The sequence below is a fragment of the Tribolium castaneum genome, chromosome 5 (genome assembly GCF_031307605.1).
Source record: "Tribolium castaneum strain GA2 chromosome 5, icTriCast1.1, whole genome shotgun sequence".
NCBI classification, from domain to species: domain Eukaryota; kingdom Metazoa; phylum Arthropoda; class Insecta; order Coleoptera; family Tenebrionidae; genus Tribolium; species Tribolium castaneum.
In genome coordinates this window covers 2519712-2544151 of record NC_087398.1, presented here as the reverse complement: position 1 = coordinate 2544151, position 24440 = coordinate 2519712, and the positions used below count along the sequence as shown (strand labels likewise).

General features: G+C 36.0%; 3 long non-coding RNA genes across 4 annotated transcripts; 2 read left to right on the top strand and 1 right to left on the bottom strand.

The window, feature by feature from the left end:
• The first annotated feature begins 476 nt into the window (after nucleotides 1-476).
• On the top strand, nucleotides 477-4645 carry LOC135266257 (uncharacterized). 2 transcript variants are annotated; one of them, XR_010334159.1, is made up of 4 exons: nucleotides 477-488; nucleotides 538-606; nucleotides 662-786; nucleotides 847-4645. It is a non-coding gene; the product is annotated as an uncharacterized LOC135266257 (long non-coding RNA). The 2 variants fall into 2 exon arrangements; XR_010334158.1 differs by lacking the exon at nucleotides 477-488 and having other exon boundaries at nucleotides 517-606; nucleotides 847-4644.
• A 288-nt stretch (nucleotides 4646-4933) lies between these two features.
• Nucleotides 4934-7469, top strand: LOC135266256 (uncharacterized). The gene is made up of 2 exons (XR_010334157.1): nucleotides 4934-6910; nucleotides 7243-7469. It is a non-coding gene; the product is annotated as an uncharacterized LOC135266256 (long non-coding RNA).
• A 482-nt stretch (nucleotides 7470-7951) lies between these two features.
• LOC135266254 (uncharacterized) lies at nucleotides 7952-10945 on the bottom strand. The gene is made up of 2 exons (XR_010334155.1): nucleotides 9087-10945; nucleotides 7952-9029 (listed from the first exon to the last, which is right to left on the bottom strand). It is a non-coding gene; the product is annotated as an uncharacterized LOC135266254 (long non-coding RNA).
• Nucleotides 10946-24440: the final 13495 nt, after the last annotated feature.

The following is a 24440-nucleotide window of genomic DNA, read 5'->3' as shown; positions in this document are numbered from 1 at the left end:
GCAACTTTCTCTTAATGACCGCTACACTTTCTGTCAGATTAATTATTGTTATTAATTAATGAATTAATTAAAAGTTGTAATAAATTAAACAAAATTTATTAAAATAAGTGTGCATAACAGCATGATTCTGCGATGCACACGGTGTTCCACGGAGATGCTACACAGGGCCAACGTAAACTGCCCTGTGAGGCATAATCTGGGGCGTCAAAAAAAAAAAAAAAACCCTATTACTCAACGAGAAGAATCGCCATATTCCAAGAATCTGATGACGATCGGATATCAAGCGACGAAAGCGGCGTGGAAGATGCATAATTTCATATGTATATACTATAATTTTGAATAAATGCTTATTTTAATAAATTTTGTTTAATTTATTACAACTTTTAATTAATTCATTAATTAATAACAATAATTAATCTGACAGAAAGTGTAATTAATTAATAACAATAATTAATCTGACAGAAAGTGTAGCGGTCATGGTCCTTTAGGTAATTAATTACATACTCATTTCTATATTATAAATGTACGTGTTTGTAGATACACTTGTAAATCAAATCGGTGCTGGTCAAATTGACGATAATGAAGTCTTTGAAAATTTTGCTGATGGTAAGTAATAGCAACAACTTATTGAATATGTGAATACTTCAATATTTTCTTACAGAATTTAACTTTATTAATAAAAATGGAGAAAATGAATCATTCATAAAAAAGTTTAATACATTAGCGAGACGTATGAGGTTTTCCTTTAAAGATAATGCGCCGGAGAATCCAATTGAATGGATGCAAGTAAGTGTCACGTTATGTTTGTAAATTAGTTAATTAATTAATGATATTTTCGTTTAATAGAATGCAATTGAAGAACTGTTGGCGCACATTTTTAGAGGATTTTCAAGTGATGACTATGTCGGCTTAGTTCTCGAAAATGAAGAATTCCCCGAGCGACCTGTTTACATTTCCTTCCGCAAATTATCCCAATATAATGTCGCAATGGTGATGGAAACTGTAGGAAATGTTCTTCAGAGCAATCGTGCGTTCTTTGTTAATGATCGTTTATCGATACGGGTGGACAGGGTGGCTTTACCTGTGGGAAAAGGATTTCGTACCGCCACCGATGGATTAGCCGTAAGTTATAATGAACATTGTCTTAGTAAAAATAGCATATATGTTATTGAAAATGATAACAATAATTGTTTAGCATTAGCATTAGTAGTCGCAAGAGAGTATTGCAATAATAATTTTAAAAGATCCACTTTAGAAAAATTTAAAGGAATAAACGGGAAAAAACTTTTAGAACAATTAGGTGCTGAATTATGTAGAGAGGCTGATGTCGATTTAGCAAATGGAGGTAATTACACACATGTTGAGAAATTTCAGAAATATTTGGCAAATTATACAATTATTGTATACGATGATAGAATGGGTCGATCAGTGTACTATGTCGGTCCACGGGCTCAAGGAAGGCCAAGTTTAAATTTGATATTTGAGGAGAATCATTTCAATGTAATTCTAAGTACAACCGGTGCATTCGCGACAGCGTATTTCTGTGATCTTTGCCGAGTACGATATTCACGTCGTGATCGTCACAAATCTTGCCCCTACACGTGTCCCTGTTGTTTAGAAAAGCCACCTTGTAATTTAGTTCATAGCGATATAAAATGTCAAAATTGTCAAAGAAATTTTCGGGGTGCCCAATGTTTTGAAAATCATATTACAAAAAATATATGCGCGAAAATAAAAAAATGCCCAACATGTTTAACTTTCGTAAAACTTGATTCTAAAAGTTCAAAACATATTTGCGGTATGAAGTTTTGCCGAACCTGCGGTGTAAACAGACCAATAAGGCATTTTTGTTTCATGAAACAAAACAAAATTAATCAAAACAAGCAATTAGACAATCAACACAAATACTTATTTGTTTATTACGATTTTGAAACAAGACAAGAAAAAACTATCAATAATGCGTACCTACACGAAGTAAATTTGTGTGTGGCACAACAAGTTTGTGCACATTGTATTAATGAAGATGACATTTCAGTAAACTGTAATTTTTGTGGAGTAAGACAACATATTTTTTATGAGGACGCAGTAACAAATTTGTTAAATCATATCGCTAAACAATCGAAAAAATTCAAAGTTACAGCAATCGCTCACAATATGAGAGGTTTCGATGGCTGTTTTATATTACGTGAACTTTTTGCAAATAGCAGTAGGTGGCAACCGGAGGTGGTTCGTTCGGGAACAAAATTGTTAGTTATAACTTGTGGTTCTTCAATTCGTTTTATAGACAGTTTAAATTTTTTGCAGTTACCATTATCTCAATTGCCTAAAGCATTCAATATACAAGAAACAAAAGGTTATTTTCCCCATTTATTTAACACTTTGAATAATCAAAATTACATAGGAAAAATTCCCGATCCTGAGTATTACGGATATAACACTATGAGTGAGAAAGATCGTGTAAAATTTTTATCATGGCATTCAGAACAAGTGACCAATAATTTTGTGTTTAATTTTCAAGTAGAATTCCTTAAGTATTGCATTTCTGATGTGGATATATTGAGAAAAAGCTGTATTCGATTTCGGGAATGTTTTTTGAAGACCAATAATGTAGATCCGTTTTTAGAATGCATTACAATCGCCTCAGCATGCAATTTAGTATTCCGACGCAACTATTTACGCGAAAATTCAATCGGTATCATACCAGTATCTGGGTACAGAACCGCTGACAAACAAAGTGTCATTGCTATAAATTGGCTACTTTGGGAATCGAAAAAAAGTAACGTTCATATTATCCATAGCGGAAATGCGCGAGAAGTCCGGTTAAAAGAGGGTATGCTAGTTGACGGGTATTGTGAAGAGACGAATACCGTTTATGAATTCCATGGGTGCTGGTGGCACGGGTGCGAGCTATGTTTTTTTAATCAAACCCAGAAATTATCCGATAAAAACGACGCGTTATTCTTGCGTCGTGAAAATACACAAAGTAAAGAAGAGAGTATTAGAACATATGGCTATAACTTAATTACAATGAGGGAATGTATATTTAAAGACCAAATTAAAGAGAACCCAGAATTAAAAAATTTCATTGATAATCGAAATTATTTGAATAAACACACTCCTTTAAACCCACGCGATGGCTTCTTTGGAGGAAGAACAAATGCTTGTAAATTATATTATAAATGTAATGAAAACGAGAAAATAGCTTATCAGGATGTTTGTTCCCTATACCCATTCATTAATAAATACGGGAAATATCCAATTGGGCATCCGAAAAAGATTTATGTTGGGCAAGAGGAATGCGCAAATGTCGACCTAAATTCTGTCGAAGGTTTAGTAAAGTGCACTGTATTACCTCCTGCTCAACTTTACCATCCTGTGTTACCATTTCGATGTAATGGAAAATTGACATTTCCATTATGTCGTACCTGCGCTGAAGCTAATTATCAAGACAATTGTTTTCACGAGGATGTCGATCGGCAATTTACTGGGACATATGTGGCCGATGAATTACGTGTAGCTATTGAAGAAGGGTACAGTATAGTGGAACTTATTGAAATTTGGGAATACAATGTAGAAATTTACGATCGGGGTAATAAATCGGGCGGACTCTTTTCAGAATACATTAATGCATTCGTAAAATTAAAGGTCGAGTGTTCTGGTTGGCCATCTTGGGTAAGTACCGATGAAGACAAAAATGTATATATTCAACAATACGAGGAACGAGAAGGTATAAAACTCGATCCAACCAACGTATCAAAAAATTCCGGTCTCAGATTTCTCGCTAAAATAATGTTAAACAGCTTTTGGGGAAAGTTTGGCCAAAAGGAAAATCTTAAAAAAACTGATATAATTAGCGATCCCCATGAGCTGTTTAAGTTGCTAACAAATCAATCTGCAATTGTAAATAGTCTATTACATATTAACGAAGACGTTATTCTGGCAACATGGGAACGTGTAGAGGAAGATATAGCGCCCATGAAAACGGTAAATGTAGCTCTTGCATGCTATACAACAGCCGGTGCACGCTTAGAATTATATAAGTATTTAAAACCCCTTGGCAAAAGGGTATTGTATTTTGATACCGATAGTATCATTTTCGTTAAAAAAGAAGGGGAATATGAACCTCCTACTGGCGATTTCCTAGGTGACCTCACTGACGAAATGATTGAATATGGCGAAGGTAGTTATATAACTGAATTTGTCAGTGGGGGTCCTAAAAATTATGCCTACAAATTTTGGAATGAAAATGAGCACAAAATTCAAACTGTGTGTAAAGTCAAGGGGTTAAGTTTGCATTATCAAAATGCTCAATTAGTTAATTTCGACAAAATAAAAGACATGCTGTGTAATAACACCGACCAAACTGTTAAATTGACCGATCGCACAATAATTCGAAATGAGACTTATGATGTTATGACAAAAGAAACAACTAAGACGTATCGTATAAATTATACAAAACGACGACGTTTAGATGATGGTTCTTTTGACACCTTACCATATGGCTATAGAGATGTATAATAATATAAGATGTATTATTTAATCTTTTAATAAATAAATAAATCTAATAAATATGATTTCTGTGATTTTATTTTGATTTAACCCAGAATGTGTGTGTGTGTGTGTCGCGCCCGTCCCCGCGCCGCCGCCACCCCGTCCCGCGCCCGTCCCCGCGCCGCCGCCACCCCGTCCCGCGCCCGTTCCCGCGCCGCCGCCACCCCGTCCCGCGCCCGTTTCCGCGCCGCCGCCCCGTCGTCCGCGCCGCGCCCCGTCCGCGTCATGCTGGTGAGTAACGAGATATAAGGAAAGAAAGAAAAAACATGGATCTTGCAAAGTCTTTATTTATTCATGAAATATTTGTTAAACATTTTGTTGCATAGTTTGTCATTATTGTGAAAATCTTTGTTAAATAACTTAACATTAACTTAACATCAACAGAATTGCCTAATGCGTAGTTTAAAAGAAATAAAGTACAGTATTTGCCACAGACGGTTGAAGAAAAATCTTGAATTTGAGAAATATTGTAAGACCACATCATAGCATTTTTTCTAAGAAATTTTAAAATATTCGGAGGCGGCTGATTTCCAAAACTATCAAAGAAGTATGCGAAACCAAATTTATCAATGTAAACAGCCATCCAATGACTACCCGGGAGGTAATCAGGGTCTCTGTTGATAATAACCATAGAGGGTCTGGTGATTAGGACAGGTAGAGTGTTATACGCAGAAACAAGAACGTGGTGTCTTTTCTTCCGAGAGATCATCTCCAGACACGTTTTGAGTTGTAAAGTATTCATTGTACCAACTAGCCAAGTTTTGTACGTTTTGAACAGCGCACACCGAATCGCTGATTATATGATTCACACAACAATTCGTATCAAAATGTTCTCTCAAGTAACGAAGCGATGGACACTCTAAATCTTCAATGTTTACAATTTGACTTTTTGGTAAACGTTTCAAAAGTAGACGCTTCTTATCTATTCCTTTCACGTATATACACTTTGAATTTTTCGTAGTTTCATTCAATATTTCAGACAACTTTTCGTAGTCGTAATTACCGCAGTTCCAAGAAAGCCCGTGAAAGTTATTCGTCAACCAATCGGCTTGCTTCTGATAACGATGCGGTAAGGTTGAAAGATCATCGGGTGGTTTAAACAAAAAGATGTCTGGTGCGCTTTTGTTCGTATTAAATACAGCTAATTCTTTTATGGTTAAAGTTTCGGTACAATTACCGTAATTGAACCCTTGAAAATCCACAAACACAACCATTTCGGATGACGGGTAAAATGAAAGTAGCAAATTTTTCATTTGTAATAGCAATTTATTTATCACTTATATAAATTTATCAACTACTATAATCTACAATTACATTACGTTTTTTATCAATTTCTATTACACTATCAAATTCACCATACACTAAACAATTGACAGTTTCTGTAAGAGCAGTGTTAAAACCAACTTCTATTCGTAAACTTCCGTAAGATTCCACACCTTCTAGCCATTTATTAATTTTTTTCTTATGTATATTTGTAAACTTAGCTAAGTTGTTAGGACTCGAAAAACCAAGAGGGTCACGAGGTATAAAATATCTTTCCTTTATTTCATCCATTTTTGTCTACTTGCTTTCATACGGCGACCAAGGAACTCTCAAGCGTTTTTGTTTTCTTGATGACGATCGCATTGATTTCTTCGTTATTTGACTATCCTCTTCTTCTTCTTCTTCTTCTGTGTCAAACTTTGACGACGATATTGGTTTTACTTTCACTTCGTTTTTTACTTCTTGCTTTTCAGCACCTTGTTCATTTATATATTTCAAACGTTTTGGATTAATTATAAGAGTACGTGGAACGTTTATTTTATACAAAATTTCCGCAAAATTTTTCCATCCGACAGGCTCGGCATTTAACTTATTACTACTCTTCATAACATCAGTGATTAGATCAAATATATTGGAACCAGGAATTGTGTTTCCATCGTAGATAACGTTTCCGGTTTCATTCCATGCAACTCCATTGTGTGTTAAATTGTTTAACAAAGCATTCGCTTTAACTTGTAAGGGTCTTGGTAGGGAACTCAAAATGTTTCGAGTAATTCGTTCAGATTGTTCTAATTGATTTTCTTTAGAATAAATCACAGGTATGGTAACAGGTTCACGAGAACGACTTATCATTTTTAGATATCTTTGAAGCACTTGATTATACAAAATCCATTTTTCATTATCATCAATGTTTTTCGTATCTATGATTCTTTTCATTTCATGATCTAAATCATTTAGGGTGTTTGGCTGAGTGCTTTTGTTATTATGCAAACGTTCAAGTTCGGATGAATCAATGAGTACCATTTTTTTCGTATGTTCCATTATTTATTAAATAAATGACCCAACACACCCGAAATTATTGGAGCCAACAACAATGGTAAGAAAGCACCTCCTTTTTGCACAATTAGTTTCTTTTTTCTCTGGAGAGATAATTTACGATTTACTAAATTTCTCAGTAATTTTTTATGTTTCTTTAATTTGCTCTTTTGAGAACCATTTAAAGGAACTTTCCCTAATAACGTATTGTGAGCGCACTCGCATATACAATGCACCAAGTTTTTATCGGCAGAATTAAGAATTGATTTACAATAAACAGGTGTTGTTCTATGCAAAAATTTTAATAACTCGGCGTTTCTTTCTAACGCTCGCGACATCTCAACGACGACTGACGCATAAACTACTTACTTTTATATTTATAATCTCTCTTAGGTATGTATGCATAAGAAGGTTCTTCATCAGGTAGAATATTTGTTCGAATACGGAATTCATCTGGAGTATCTTGTTTTAAATCAATCAACAAATAACCATGCGGTCTCATTGTGGCATCCTTATAAGCTTCCTGGATAAATTTTATATTTTCAGGAAAAATCTGTCTAGCTAAGAAATTAATTTGAGCTTTATCACGAGGATTTTTAAAATAAACGATATAGTTCGCATTCAAAGAAATATCTCTCTGTCCTTTTCCTTGATGAAACAAATTTTGCGTAATGTAGAAGACACTAAGGTTTCGATGATGACTTCCCTTAGTGAAAATATCGACCACACTGCCATTAGTCTCTCTCATCAGATCATCCAAAATTATCAATGTCGCTTCTGTACCATCAAAATCATTCATATCAGGAACGCCTTGACGAAATTCAAGATTACTATTATTGATTACATTAGTTTGATACAACGGTTGCCACTCGTCATAAAACCAAAGCACTCGTTCAAATTTTTTATCACAGACCGAATTTATGTGGTTCAAAAATCGTATAATAAAGTGCGTTTTTCCGCAAGCAGTTGGACCAGCTATAATTGCTGTAAACGGAGATTTGAATCGTAAGTCCATTCTATTTCAAATAACTTTCATTATTCAACACCAAACCAATAATGATAACTTTTGCTACGCGGCGGAATATTTAAAGAAAACAGAGTATACATTTTATTTAATTATTTATTATCACAGACAGTTATAATCATTATTTTCCCTATAATATTGTATTCTATTTTCGACAGCAGTTTTTACATTCACAGGCAGTTTCAAAACTATCTCATACAAGGTTGCATTTTGTTCATACCGATTCTTAATAATATCATACAATTTTTGAGATAAATTTTTACATCCATTCTCCATAACATCAAGCGCAACATTATTTATAAAACTATCGTAACATGGATAGAATTTATATTGAATTCTTCTTGCATGAAGCAGATTCAATAAATGCTCGCCCATATTTACGACAGTTTTAATTGTGTTCAATGATAAATAAATGCCCTTGTACACGCTGGGTTGACTAGGTATAAATTGAAGAGTATTATATCTACAAACCACCACGACGTAGCCACTTAGCATACACAACATCTGACCTTCTGGAACACTAATTTCTTCTACTTCTTCGTCCTCCTCTCTTGATTCAAAGATCTTGCTCATTTCTTTTAAAAACTCTTCAAAGGTTTCAATAGAAAAACTTATCGCCGATGTTAATTCTGGATTATGTATCTTCAACAACGGCACAAAATCATGGAGTGGTTTTACTCCAATCGATAAAAGTTTGCTACCAGACTTAGTTATAGGATACACCACTTCATGAATTAAACGAAACTTCTCATTGATCACCATCCGAGCCGTTCTCTCAGCTTCATCTTTCTCACTTCTCTCAGCTTCATTTTTCTCGATGTTGTCGGCCATTTCCATCAACGATCGCTCCAACACAGGATCCGACCATTCAGCTGGTGTTATGATGTCTTCTTCAGCGTGGATAGGCTGAGGCGACTTGGGGGATGCAGCTTGGCTAAGACCTATTTCAGATACTCTCGCTAATTCTATGGATTGCGATGGTGGTGGTGGTGGTGGTGAAGCAGCTGGAAATGCTGACAAAGACGACTTCGGAACCGATGGAACTTGCGAAGCACTAATTTCCTCTTCTTCTACACATCCACCATCACCTGGGGCTTTTAAAACGCTTCGGAGATGATTTTTTCAATGGCATAGAAGATACACGTTTTCCAGGCATCTAACACAAATTCACAACAGTTAATAAATATTTAAAATAATTTCTTAAAAAACTTACCTTAATTTCACAATACACCAAGACGTCTTCTTCAAGAACAAACACGAGAACAACACTGAATATTTTCCTAAATTTTCTTTGGTCTTATATATTGTATGACATATAGCAAAATTGTAGCGGCCAAAGTGTAGCGGTCATTAAGAGAAAGTTGCAGCGGTCATTAGATAATGACCTCATTAGCACTAATTGTTCGCTTATACTACTGATACATTGCTCAGGAATTCCTGATTTATTTTTCGTTTACCTACAAGTGAGTGGACAGTTAAAAGTATAAATTAAAAATAAATCATAGTCTCATTTTTTAGAATGTAAAAAAACTAATAATAACATAAATTCGAAATGCGTTGCGATATCAATTTTGGTTTTTTATTTTTTGATACATCAGTGGCTGAATACTAACACTATTTCTACCAGTTATAAATGGTATTTTTCAGACTTTTTGGATATTAACTAGAAAAAATCAATTACACCTTGATTACCTAACAAATTACTTAAATCTAATTTGCATTTATTTGTTACTTTATTCTGTAATTTAAAAATACAACCTATGTTTTTTTCTTGACAAAATCAATATCTCCTGAAAAGATGATATTATTAAAACGTCTTTGTTAAACACGTTTCAAGTCCTCGTACTTTGTCCAATTTTGTTCTATTTGTAAATAGTTGGGTGGAGAGACGACTTGGCAATAATATTGTTAAAGCTTCACTAAGCGTGGGCGCCCATACCGTAGGAAGGATGCGATAAAACAAATTTGTAAAATTCTCCTGAAAACAACTCCGATGTTAATTAAAATATTACTTTTTCGAATCCCTTGAGGTTCGCTGAACGCAACTTTTGCGTTTAGTTATTCTTCCAACCCACACATTTTACTCAAATAAACAGTTTTCGCAAACTCGGAATTGTCCAAAAACCAAGTGTAAATTTGAATCTTCTCAGGTGCCTCTTAAATGATTCATTGATAATTACGATGATTGATTTGATGAGTCAATATGGAGCTGTTTCACACATAAACAAGGTGTTATTAAATTTAGTGTTTACTATTTATGAGCTTCGCTCTTGAGATTAACATAACACAATGCAAAAATTTGAAGGCTTTGTTTGGCGTTAAATATAAAGATGAAACAATTCAAAAATGCAAAAAATCAACGTCAGACCTTATCTAACTTGTCATTCGATCGAGTTGTAACTCAAGACATTGCGTAAAAATCTCATTTTTGGTTTCCCTTATCCGCACCCTAACAATACATTTTGCTCCTGCCCACGCGCTCCATTTAATTAGCAACTTACGGCAAGGATCCAGCTCCAGTTTCCATGATATCCAAAAGTTTGTAACGTTTGAAAAGATCGATCAGGTGGAATTAATTAAATGCGACGTAAATTGTATTTTAAGCCATTGATACAGATTGACGCCATCAGTGGTTTGTTTTTACAAATCTACCTCCACAATAATTTTTGCTGGGGCGTGGGCGGTGCAAAATAAACTCACTTAGCGGGTAGAACAACAGATCCTTTAGCAAAAAATCTTAAATGTGGTCAATTTTCTCGCTGTTTTAGTGAGTTAAACATGATTTATTTATTTTCTCGGGTGTTCCTGTCGGTATTTGGTGACATTAAGGCCTTTTGCATAACGTTGACGCTATTGTTTGCTAAGAATTTGTAGCATTTTGCAGAAGACACGCTTTTATGTAATTATCGCGTTCGGTGACGTCGGCGAAGTGACGCTGGCAATCGCATAATTCAGTTTGAAAAATTCGCTGATAAATGAGTATAAATAGAAGCTCCAGGGAGTCGGTATCGCTTCCGGTGTGTGGAGCAAGCCAGAGCGCGTGTGTGTATTAATAGGAACTTTCCACGTGGATCCCGGACCGACACGGTGTTCTCCGGGAGAGTCCTGGCTGCGTGGGCGCCTTGGAACAATCCTCGAACACCACGCACTCACGTCGAAAATAATCCTCCGAGGAACGAGGTTAAGGGCGCATCTTGTCCAGATCGTTACTCGATTAATAATCGATGGACCAGCACAAATAGCGCCGAGCTTTCATTGATCCCGCGCTGATGATGTTCCAGGTGACGTAGGGCGCGTGGGAGGCCTCCGGTTAGGCTAGTGCAGGATTCCCGGAGCAGAAGCTCCAAATTGGACAAAAATCCAGGTTGCCCAGGTGATGTGTATACATGTAGGCGGCTGACATGTGATGATGTAAATAAATCCGGGGATGCTTTATATTTAGCTTTGCATCATTTTCTCCTATAAATAACGACTTCTTTACGGATTAAGACGTTTATTTCAATGCGAAATGGAAAACACTGAATTGTTGGAGATTCGACGACTTGCGTCAGCATTTATTTTCTTCAGCAGGCACTGAAGCGACTAATAAAATCGAATTTATTGGAAACTTCATTCTGCTAAAAATACGCAAAAATGATTGACTGGGATGAAAGTGTGTGGGTACAATTTCTTCCAAAGGATGGCTTCATGTAATTCGGTTTGCTTTGCGTTTATAGAACAATTTTTGCTCGTACGGAAGCTCTCCTCATAATAATCCGTTGTAATGTGAGCAATTTGAGAAAATTGCTACAGTAATAAGGCAAATACCAGTAGTAACATGGAATTTTAATCTAAATATAGACTACGTCAAAATAGGAACAGTATTTGTAAACAATATCTAATTGTCACCTCTTATAATTTGTATTATTTTTAGTTTTCACACAGCTAAACAGTCTTATTAGTCAAAATAATTTCAAAATTGTATGATAGTGAAAATAGAAATAAAAAATTGTAGAGACACGTTCGTCTTTAAATGTCAGAACAATTACACATTTCTTCACTTACTTTTGATCAAATTATAAAAGAGGAAATTTTGATGTAATGAATAATTAAGAAAAGTGTAAAATCTCTTTAAATATTCTTTGTTATGTGACTCGTCGTAGCCGTATTTTGAATATTTAATCATTTTGATACTAATTAAATATTGAAGCCACTGTTAATTATTACAAAGCGAATGTACGTAAATATCTAAATATTCATAAATAAAATAAATATCTATTAACAATTTTCTTTACCAAAAACTAAAGTTTATTAAAATCTCACTACATTCAATCATTGAACAACATTATTAATATGAATCGCTCTTTTACGAATATCGAGAGCAAGTGCCCGAGGCCACCTCGTATCCCTCCCAGCAGCAGTTCCCTCTCCTCCGTTCCGCGTCCCTTGTCCAGATCTTTAGGGTCTCTGACGTCACCGATCCACGTGTCAATGAGATCACCACGTTGGAATATGGAAAAATGTTAACATTCGGCCTTTCCTGATTTCTTGAGTGGCCTCACTCAGTCACCCCAAAGTTCTGAAGAGCTGAAACTCAACAAGCGTCTAAACAAAACGAAGTGATAACATTAGTTATACAAATTTTCATGCATTTTCATAATTCAGGAGAAGCTCTGGTTCAACTGCCTCAGGGTTTCCTTCCTGCAAATTTTGTGAACTTGGCCAAGTTACAAATAGAATTAATTATCAAAACATGTTATGTATATGTTAAATATACAAAGGAAATAATATATATGCCTAATGCAAATTTTTAACCTAAATAGAGTATTCGATTGACGCATCTTAAGTCTACATAAATCTACTTAAATCTAATGTCACCCAGCACATGTACCGACAGCGACCCAGGGTACACTACTCCCTGACCAAGAGACCGCCCACAAGAGAGTCTTACCCTTTACTCTCTCTAACAGGACGCATGCAATTTCCTCTTGTCTTAACCTAACTAAGGACGCAATACAGGCCACCCCACAAGAGGATCTCACCACCCTCTACACCGTCACAGGCCAGGGGCGCCGTACGACCGTCCTGCCTACTCACAGTAGATCCATGGCCGCATATTATCAACCCCGGCCACTCCACTGTACCGCAACCGAGAACGACAGCTTCCCGGAATATCGGCAACTTCATATCGATCATTACCCAGGACTTTCGTAATCCGAAATGGTCCCCTCCACTTTGGGAGTAATTTGTGACTAACCCCAGTTGCCGGGGTACTTGTGATTTTGATGAGCACCAAATCTCCCTCACTGTATAAATGTCCTGGCTTTCTTTTTGAATCAAACCGCTGCTTTTGTTCTGCCTGGTAATGATCGTTATGCCTTTCCATCCGAGCCCGAACCTCAGTTACGTCAACCACCTCCCTGTCATCAGGTTCCAGCATGCCCTGCGAAATCACGCGATAACCCATTAGTGCCTCGCTAGGTGCAACACCAATAGCTTGATTGACTGTCCCATTTAGCCCCAACTGAATATTTGAAATATTTTCGTCCCATGTCTTATCATTTTCGTAGGCGCCCATTGTGCTTAAAGAGTTTAAAATAGTTCGATTATAACGCTCAACTTGTCCGTTCGCCCGAGGGATTGCTACCGCATTCAAATGATGTTTCGTACCGATTTCAACGCAAAATGTTTGGAATTCCTTACTTGTAAATGATTTTCCTCTGTCACTAATTAGACGCTGTGGTACCCCAAAAACTTTAATCATGTCTTTTAAACATTTTACAGAAAATTTCGTTTTCGTATTTCGTACCGGATAGATTAAAATAAATTTCGTGAATGCATCGATCATAACTAAAATATGTGTGTTTCCACTTTTGGATTTGATGAAAGGGCCTAAGTGATCTATATGTACAGTGTGGAATGGTTTAGGTATTTTTTTTATGGGATGTAACAACCCTTCAGATTTTCCACCGGGTAATTTGAAATACAAACAATTTAGACAATTTCTCACGTATTTTTTTACAAAGCGTCTCATGCCTTTAAACCAATATTTACTGGAAAGTAAATCATAAGTTTTGTCAAATCCGAAATGACCAGACTCGTCATGACAAAGTCGAAGAAGTTGATATCGCACCACTCGTGGTACCATTACTCGCAAACCAAATTTACTAATTTTATATACAAGACCATTTTTTAATGAATAATTATAAAAAATATCTTTATTCTGTGTCCTATCACGTCCCTGCAATTTTTTTTTATTTCCTTAATATTTTTATCAGACTCTTGTACTGCCAATAACCAGTCATTTTCTGCTACCTTTGTCATTAAAACAAATTTTTCGTTTCTCAGTGGTTGTCGACTTAACGCATCTACGTGACGCATCCTATCATTTTTACGATGAATTATTGTATATTGGTATTCGTTTAATGCTAATACCCACCGACCAATTCGCGCATTAACTTCACTTTTATTAAATGTGTTCTTAACTGCAGCACAGTCTGTGACAATAGTAAAGGGCCGACCCAATAAATATTGACGGAATCTCTTGACAGCAGCGACTATAGCTAATGTTTCTAATTCGAATGAATGATACTTTTGTTCAGCCTGAGCCGTCTGCCTACTAAAATACGCAACAACTTTTTCTTTACCCTCATGTAGCTGTACCAAAATACCAGCTAGACCCCACCGACTAGCATCGGTGTATAAAATAATATACTTTCCTGGGTCATATAATGTCAATATCGGTGCACACATCAAAGCTACCTTTAATTTATTAAAGGCCTCTTCCTGAGAACTACCCCACTCCCATTCAGCATCTTTTAATAAGAGACAACTCAGGGGTCTAGATTTTTTTGCATAATCCGAAATGAATTTACGAAAATATCCAGTCAACCCTAAATATTGTCGGACTTCATGGACGTTGGTTGGTTTGGGAAATTCCTCAACTGCTTCTATTTTTCGCTTACTTGGTTTTATTGTTGATTCTGTAATTTCGTAACCTAAATATTCAATCTTTTTTTTCAGAAAGTAACATTTTTTTAAATTTAATGTTAAACCATTATCTTGTAAAACTTTTAAAACGATTCGCAAAAGATGCAATGATTCACTTATTGTTGGAGCGGGTATCAGTATATCATCTAGGTATATCAAAACTTTTGAAAAACGCAATTGTCCAAGTGCCGTGTTAATCATGCGTTGGAATACGGCAGGTGCGTTAGTCAACCCAAAAGGAACTCGCGTAAATTCATAGTGACCATCTTGGGTTATAAAGGCAGTGTAATGAATTGAGTCTTCTGAAACAGGGATATGATAATACCCAGAAAATAAATCTAGGCTTGTAAAAAATTTTCCTCCCGCTAAACGTCTTAATTGTTCCTCAATTAGAGGTAGTGGATACTTATCCTGCACGGTAATTTTATTTAAGGCCCTGTAATCGACCACCAACCGCAACTGCCCGTTTTTCTTCTTTACAAGAAGTACCGGACTGGCATACGGTGACTGCGATTCTCGTACAATGCCATTAGCAAGTAATTCATCAACTATTTCTCTTATTTTGATACGTTCAAACTCGGAAAATTGGCGCGGTCGATGACAGACAGGTTTTTCCGTAGTCAACTGGATTTTCATTTCTACTGAAGACGCTTTTCCTATTTCTGAATAATTTTGTGCCGTGCAAAATTCGAATTCATTTATTAACTCTACAAGTGAATTTACAATTTCTGGGTCATTTACTCCCACATTTAAAACTTTTTCACTAATGGAGTGTATTGAAAGTCCTATAGTAGTTCCGGCGTTTTCGAATCGTAAACTATTACCGATTTTCAGATATGAGACATCATATAATTCTGTAAAGTTCTGCCCAATCAGTACTTCAACACCCATGACACATTTTTCGACTACATACAGCTCAATATTTTTTTTTACCCCGTCAACTTGAATTTCAACTCGCGTAAAGAATTCAGGTTTTATACTCCCAGTTAATGTTGTTAATAAAATACCGTCCTTTACCTTAAGTTGATTAAGCGCAAAAGAATTAGCTGCCGCACGTGTAATTAAAGAACATTCACTTCCAAAATCGACAAAACACTTGATTTCAACTCCGTTTAGGAAAATGTTTTTTATAAATTTGTTTTCATTATCATCTTGACCTATAAAATTTACATGTTTCGGTTCAATTGCCAACAACCTTTTTGTATTTTTCTGCTGTTTGGAAGGGCAATCTTTTTTTAGGTGACCCCAATTCCAACAGTGATAACACTGGATACTCGATTTAGTTTGTTTTGGGCCAAAATTTGCCGCTGAACCCGTATTTGCCGCTCGGCTTGGTCCTGGTGTACTTATTGTACTAGTTTTATTACCCTTTTGTTCGTCCAACATTTTTAAATGTGTAGCCAAAACAGAAGGATCGCTTATTCCGGCTGTTTCAATCGTAAATTTGACCTGCTCGTCAGGAATACTACTAATAATAAGATTAACTTTATCGTGTGACGTGATACCCAATTTGAGTTTGTTTATCAAAGCCAGCTTTTTAAAAGCATACTCGTACAAACTCTGGCCAATTCTGGGTACACACGTCATCATATTTTCAAGTTCTTTGTGTAAATTCCGTTTAGGAAGAAAGTTTTGAATTAACATTTCTTTCCATTGCAACCACGCAAAAATTCGAGAGGGTAAGCCTCGATACCAATCGGCCGCAGGACCGCGCAATTTATTTAGGGCTAAATGGATTGTCGTCTTTTCGTCCCACTGATAAATTTCTGCATATTCATCGACTGAGTCCAACCAATCACTTACATTGTCGGTTATCGGGTTGAATTCAGCGATTAAATTGGACGTAACACTTACCAGATGGTGGCTCTCGGTTACCGTTTTACCTTGCGCTTGTACCAACTGCCCCATCCCTTTTAAAAGTGCTTCGCTTAACGCCGAGACGTCGCTCCTTTCCGAACGTCGCCGCCTATGGCGTCGTGAGGTGCGCTCCCGTGAACTATGACGTCCTAGACTCCGGCCCTTAGATTTTTGCTTATGCCGATGCCGCCGTTCCACATCCCTACTTGAGGACCGATCTCTTGTTTTAGAGTGACGACGATGATACTCATAATCATCATCGCTTCCAGAAGAGTGACGATTTTCTTTTCGAAGTCTTTTTGACATCTTAACACTAAATCTTAACTAATTTTTAAACTGGGTCTTTATATTGCGTACTATCCCACTTCTGATATTAACAATTTTCTTTACCAAAAACTAAAGTTTATTAAAATCTCACTACATTCAATCATTGAACAACATTATTAATATGAATCGCTCTTTTACGAATATCGAGAGCAAGTGCCCGAGGCCACCTCGTATCCCTCCCAGCAGCAGTTCCCTCTCCTCCGTTCCGCGTCCCTTGTCCAGATCTTTAGGGTCTCTGACGTCACCGATCCACGTGTCAATGAGATCACCACGTTGGAATATGGAAAAATGTTAACATATCTCATAATAATATTGTTACTCCAGCTATACGACAGCTCGGAGATCTTAATTTTTGTTTTCTTATTATGGTGGTATTTTTTTCAGTTTGAGGTGAAAGGAGGTCAAAGTCGAGCTTTTTTAGTGAGTACAAAGTAAAAAACAATTTTTTGCTTATTCTAAAAATATAGAAATTTTCATTAAGTTTTAATTCTTATTGACAAATCTACAAATTTAACTCTTCTATTGTTTTATTAGTAGAAAGTTAAAGGTGTTGAATTTGTCGCTTTTAACTTGAAATTAGCGATAAATTGTTTGCATATTAACGTTACATCACTGTTGCGATTTTCAAACCAAAAATGGGTGCTATTTGTATTTAAAAATGAGATTTTATGTCTGAAGAGTTAATAAAAATTGTTACGTAAGTGCTTAAGCAGTCTCACTTACTTAGTCTATTAAATTTTAAGTCATTATTTCAAAAGATTAGCAGTTTGTCTATAAAATCTTTTAAAACGCTGCTAGTTAAGGTACCAATTATCCTACAACGCATTTTTCGTTCCTTTTTGTTAGAACTACTGAAAGCGTTTAATTTATTTAATTTTAATTTTCTGCCAGGTGAATGCAAAGTGGGTAGCTTTTTGTCAATTAAATTATGTTTCTCGGACTGGCTGTATAACTGAGCAAATTGCATTAGTAATAATAATTTTTTGATTAAATTGCGTTCGTTGTCCTCAATAATCTTCTCATTAATTTGACAGTCTGATTGCGTAACGCTCGCATATGTTGCAAGTAAACGTTTCAAATATAGCATTTTGTTGATTAAGACGACTTAATCATACAAATTTTATTAAGATTTTTTCCCTTGTAATACCACATCAACCTATTTCCCGCAAAATTCGTGAAAAATAAATCCTGAAAGCGACGTCTTAGATTGACAGGGAAATTGCTCTTGCAATAAAAAGGCGCGTTCGCAAAGGTGAACGTATGAAAATTTTAAAACAATACTCGAAACTCGTTCCGTGTTTTATAAATCGCGAGCGATTCCTCATAAATCCGGCGACTTTATCTGTACCATTCATGTGCAATCTTCCGGGTTGAAACGTGAAATGAGCGTAAATGAAGAAACCAAGCGCACAAAGAAACTTTGTTACAGAGTAACAGCATCGATTTGCGGTAATTCTACACAAAATAGTTGTAACCTCTGAACCTCGCAATCTTTAAATTGTATCTTGACTCCGAGAACACATCGTGTACTAAGATTTATAAACACATTGTGAGAAATAAATTTGCCGTGTTGCAATTGTATCCCTGCAGAAAATATTGGTTTACGTGAAGCAACAACCTGAAAAATTCGACGATTGTTTTGTTGGAACGCTTTATCGAGATGCGGGATCCTCGCCGCATTTTCGAGCATTTTTCGTTAAGTAACGGTTATTTAATAAAAACGCGCATGTCCAATAAATTACACACGACCGTGTAATTACGTTGATATTTAGCGAATGATAATAATTTGAATATAAAATGAATATCTCACATTGTGAATTCTTACTCTCGCCTTTTTTTAAATTTAATAACGGATTTTCAAACTCGATTTATAACCCCCGTAAGTACATTAATTTCACGTACTCTTTTCTTATTTATATGTATATCGTGGCTTGCTGTAAAAACCGATGCACGATCTTATTATTACGAAGTAATTATTGTGATTCCTGGGGCGTTGTATAAATTGTATGTCTGATGTGTTATTGCGACAGCCGTTTACAAAAATAAAAATCCGGGGAAAAATTAACGATTTCTATTCCTGAGCCTTAGAGCGCCACTTGTCGGACGGTGTCCTGCGATCCTGCTGCATCGCAAAGGGCCAACAGAGCCATCTGTTAAACACCACCCCAAACACGAGCTTTTGCGCGAGCTTTCAACAAAAACGCTCAATATATTTTGCTAAAAGTGTTACTCTGGGGCCAGTTTGTAAATTGCACGTCTGATAACATAATTTCGTTGCGGTTTCTCTTTTTATTTTTATGAATCAATAAAAATAACAGTTTGCACATACTTAAAACTTTTCTACCGAAATTGCAATTAAAACTTGAATTTACAACGAGTTTCAAACCTTGTCCCAAATCATGTGCTGGTACAAGTAAAAGCATTCTTACCTCATTCTTATAAATATTTTGCATTTTTGCGCTGCATTTTCGTCTGGCGTCATAAATAAGAAATTGGCGACCTTGTTCAAATTTACATTCGTCAGAAGACTAGACCAGGCGTGTGGGTACTTTGGCCCACTACCAATTTGATCTATCGATTTCTAAAGCTATTATTATCTCTTAGGTGTGTTTGTGTGTAAAATATGACCAAACGCTTCTTGTAATTTCCTTTAATAAACTGCTCGGAAAAATTAACTCGCCATAAATAAGTCTCATTGCCATAAAAGTCCGATCGGATATTTCACGAGCGTAAAATTGTCAATTTATTTATGCATTCCGGGTTGGATTGTATTTGTCTAAAATTGATTTCGTGTTATTGAATAACAATCGCCCGGTGACTGCCAAGAAAAATCTGAATAATATACACATTTAAAAGGAAAATCTACTTAAGAAATCGTGTAAGAAAATGGAAATTTTATCTGTTTGACTTTGGATTGTCCGGACACCTGTAACTTGAGCACACATTGTAGAAAATTTGTGAATTTTAATAAACACAAAACAGCGATTAGGCTGAAAAAGTGAGAGTTGTGGATTGGTCTCTTCAGGAATTTTTTATCACAATTTTCTCACTCCACGGTTGCTGTTTGAGAAACTTTCAATGTTGTTAAGCTCTATTTACTTCTAATTATGAATATTCGGACTAAACCTCTGGAATGTATTAATTGGAAGCTATTAAATGTAATTATCGTTACTTTTTACAAATGTAAATAGTTTGCTCGGAAACACTGAAAAATAATTTTAGAATCAAATGAACATTTTTTATTTTTGGTGCATTTAAGGAAGTATTTATTTAAGCACTGATCAGAAGAACAATGTGAGCTTTATTTGCATAAACGTAATTGTCCGGAGTCACTGAAACTGATCGCTAGGTGGTCCAATTATTACGTATTTGTTAACAGATTCATTTGTGTAGGAAAGGCCACAGGAACATACTTTATTGTTGAACCGGTTTATAAACTTTTCCTTCCGATTACGACACTGAAAATCGTTTCGTCTGATTTCTAAGCGATACGATCTCGAGCATTGTCCTTTATTTAATTTCCCATTTATTTTCCAAAAAATCCTTGATTAATTTCTGGTCCAAATGCACTCGCTTCAGCAGTTGCCTAATATTTTGTTGGTTTGGTCGTAAAACGAGTTGTGCAACAGTTTCAGCATCTTTGATCAAACATATATTTTTGTGAATTAATGAGGAAACCTTACCTACGGTAACATTAAATTTATTACAAATTGGGACCACGCCTGGGCGCTTGCACAAGAAAGAGCCCCACAAAGGACCAAAACAATCCGATGTCGTCCGACTGGTTCCTGTGGGTGTTTGGCGACTTGTCGCCAGGAAGAGTCGTTGCCCCTTTGGCCCACTTCGCCGGAATCCTCCGGGAGCGACTGCAATTTGGCGGAAAAATCCAATCGATCAATAAAACTGCTTATCAGACTTTGCCATCTCTTGGCGCGATCTTATCGCCGATTTGAAGGTTCACAACAAACACTTTTAATTATAGGACTGAATTTAATAATAATCTACTACCGTTTTAATGATCCTGTCTAGATACGTTCTTAATTATAGAATATGGACGATTTTTTCACGGTTAATTTCAGGCTAATCCAGTTCATAAATTTCCGTCGCTGAATAAACAACAATTAGATCCATTTTTAATCTCCTCAACGTGTGCTATTAACACATGCCAATTAAAATTGCTAGACCAATTTCGTAACAGAGTCGGTTCTAATTTCCGAACGGGTTTAATAAATCAAAAACTGGATTTTTTTGGAGGAAATTTGAAATCTTGTAATGCTGGTGTCGCCCATAATTTGTCGTTTTTTGCATTTCTGGTCACGTTCTAAAGACGATCGTAATTATTATAATTCGCTTATCTGACGCTTTTGCCAACAATTATCCCGCAAATATCTGTATTTAGCGTTTAGGTAATTGTAAGCTTGTCCATGCATAACTAAATTCTATAACTTTATTTGGAGGACTGAGGCTAATTTATGGGCACTTAAAATGTTAAAATATTGTTGCATTTTATATGAAGCTTGTGAAAAAACCAGTTGTAAATAATTTTAATATCGGCACGTAAAAAATAATGAAACTGCATAAACTGGTCCAACTTTTTTCAGAATTTTAATTGGTGTTGCACTATCTAAACTACACCACAGTTTAGACAACGCAATTTGCTAAACTCGAGATTATCGTAAAATTTGTCAATCGAAAATTTTGTGTGAATTTTTTGTTTTTTCACTAATATGTGACTCAGTTTTGCGGATTAATTTGTAAGTTGGTGTGAGTTATGTCTTTGAATTCCTCCTGTAAATTGGCAGACCTTTCATATCATGTTTTAATAAACTGAAAATTACTTTCAACAGTGTAATTACTGCCTCCCAATTAAAATTATTAATTACATCTTTTCATAATGTAGCAGCAATGCCGAAGAATTTCTGTTTACCAATTTATCAAATACTGCAAACTGATACCTGTAATAAATTAATTTGTTGGGGGCAAAAAGCACCTTAAGATTCTTATTACACGGCCGATATGAGCTAACAAGCCTCAATTAAAATTGTTAGCGATTTACTGGAACGTAGCTGAATTTTAATGATTTCTGGTTCAGAGGTGAGTCGATAATTAAGCCGTTTGAGGAAATTTTGGCACAGACATTAGAATTGTAAAACGCGCTTTCGCTTTAGAGTTTCTTTTCGTTATGATTTATTTCGTTCTAAATAAGGACCTGTGAAAAAAACTGATAGGTAATAAGGATGTTGAGTGCATAGTGCAAACATTAACAAGTGGGAGCGTTTCCGTGCGGCAGTTTTCGGTTTCACCACACACGAAGTCCCATTGTGTGCCATAATGTCCGACTCACGAACTGTTTAATTCCATCTCGGCTGCGTCTAATGTCTGTTTAATGCACTATATTAGGACTTGCAGTTCCCATACCGCCGCTACGCAATAAAATACCATCGATTGTGTGTGACGACTTTATCGATTCGATTTTTCTCACAATTTCTGAGCCGTTATGGGAACAATAAAACCACGGAGCGGAAAAATGCGATGTAATCGACGATTTTTTACAAATCAGCGCATTTTTATTCAGCAAAGGTCTGCCGGAGTTTTATTTACACTCAGCTATTTTAATTGCCGGCAATTAATGAAAACTGCGTTTTTTATTATTGGGATTATATGCATAAAATCCGGGAAATTATGAATATTGAATAATAAACTCATGGCATAATGGCCGAGTTGTTGCGCTATTTTAATAAGAATAGATAAATTTTCTCATGTTGATTGAAATTTACTCCGCTAACACGACGCCGTTAAACCGTTCTATAAAATTTATGATAAATTTCCTAAAAAGGCGATTGGTCGATGATTTGTATGCAAATCTCAAACGTACGCTGCAAAAATTCTGAATTTTTACCGCTCATTGCACGCCAGCCGCGTGGGAGTTAATGAAAACATAAATGCTTATAGATTCTTAGCAAAACTCATTAGAAATTTAGATGGAATTACTGAACCGGAAAATTATATCTTCATTCGGCTATAGTTTATTTCCTCCAAAGGGTTCGGGTTTCTTGAAGAATTGTTAAAAGTGCGGATAAACTTCCTGACTCATGAGGTTGTCCCACGAACAAACACAGAACCTATTAAGTCAATATTTGCCTCTGGCTACCGTAAAGTGATGATAAAATATTTGAAAACGGATTGTTTGACAGGGATTGGCTCTTAGATAATGTACATAAAGCCATTTCTCTCAAAATAAAGAGTGAAATTTAGTGCATAAACCCAAAGTCTTTACATTGAGTCGTGTGGGCGCTGCCGCGAACCCTCCACAGGAGTTCACTTTTTCAGTGGAAAGTGTCGTCTGAATTGTCGCGTTTTTAAAGATTCACTAGTAAAATATTGGGAAAGTTGCTTTCTCTATGCAATAACCTGGTCAGGATGGTGCATGAATATGCATGCCTTGGTTCAATTAGGAGTTGTCGCGACAAATCAGCGATTACTCAATGAATTTTGGAAAAAAGCAAGATTCGTAACACATTATGCAATTGGTTCGGTTATTGTTCTAATAGGAAAATACATAAAGGTCACTTAACCGACTGGTAAATTATTTGGGCTAACAATATTCCGTCGCGCGTCCAAAACTCTCACTTAAAATAATCTTGTCCCCGATTAAAATTACGTTATTTCGTATAGTTTCGAAAAAATTTAATAAGCGTACCACGATTATTATTTAGTTATGGTGACGAGGCGATGTTTGGAAAGTGCAGCACTTAAGTCGATTACTGATCCTTAACAAGCACAGATTAACTGATAAATCTTGAGCAAACAAAGCACAAATCAGGCTAGAGCCGCGAACTAATCAAGCCCTGGGGCGTTTTCGTCGCTAATTTGCTCCGAGAATCACAATATTATAATTCCAAAATTATTCTTCACATACGCGAGCCTAAGGAGCTTTCAGTCGCACCTCCTACACCACAACTACTTTCTCACTCGGGATTTGGAAGCCGTTAATAATGAAGCAGTTCTGTCACAATAAAATGATTCCGAACCTAATTTTTACAACTGTGTTAAAGTGTTCCTGTCAGTTGGTCGAAATTTATCGCTGCTGCTAGGAAAGTTGGTGCATTTTACGAGATGTCTTAATTTGCCTGGGTTGATTGACACATGAAATGAGCAACGAATTTGCATGACATAAGTGTGCAAAATTGTGACTCCATCAAGGATCTTTACACTCCTGCTGCCACCCCTACTTTCTAGTTTTGCGCAAATTTTTATAGAATCACAAATTGTGAAATAGTTTTCCTGCTGATGTACCCTTGAGTTTCGTTGCTGCGCTCACGTCAAAGTCTCCCACGCACTTCGTGGCACCCCGTTTGCGTGAAACGCCGATTCATTTGCCTGGCAATCAATCGACTCACGTAAAGCTGTCTCC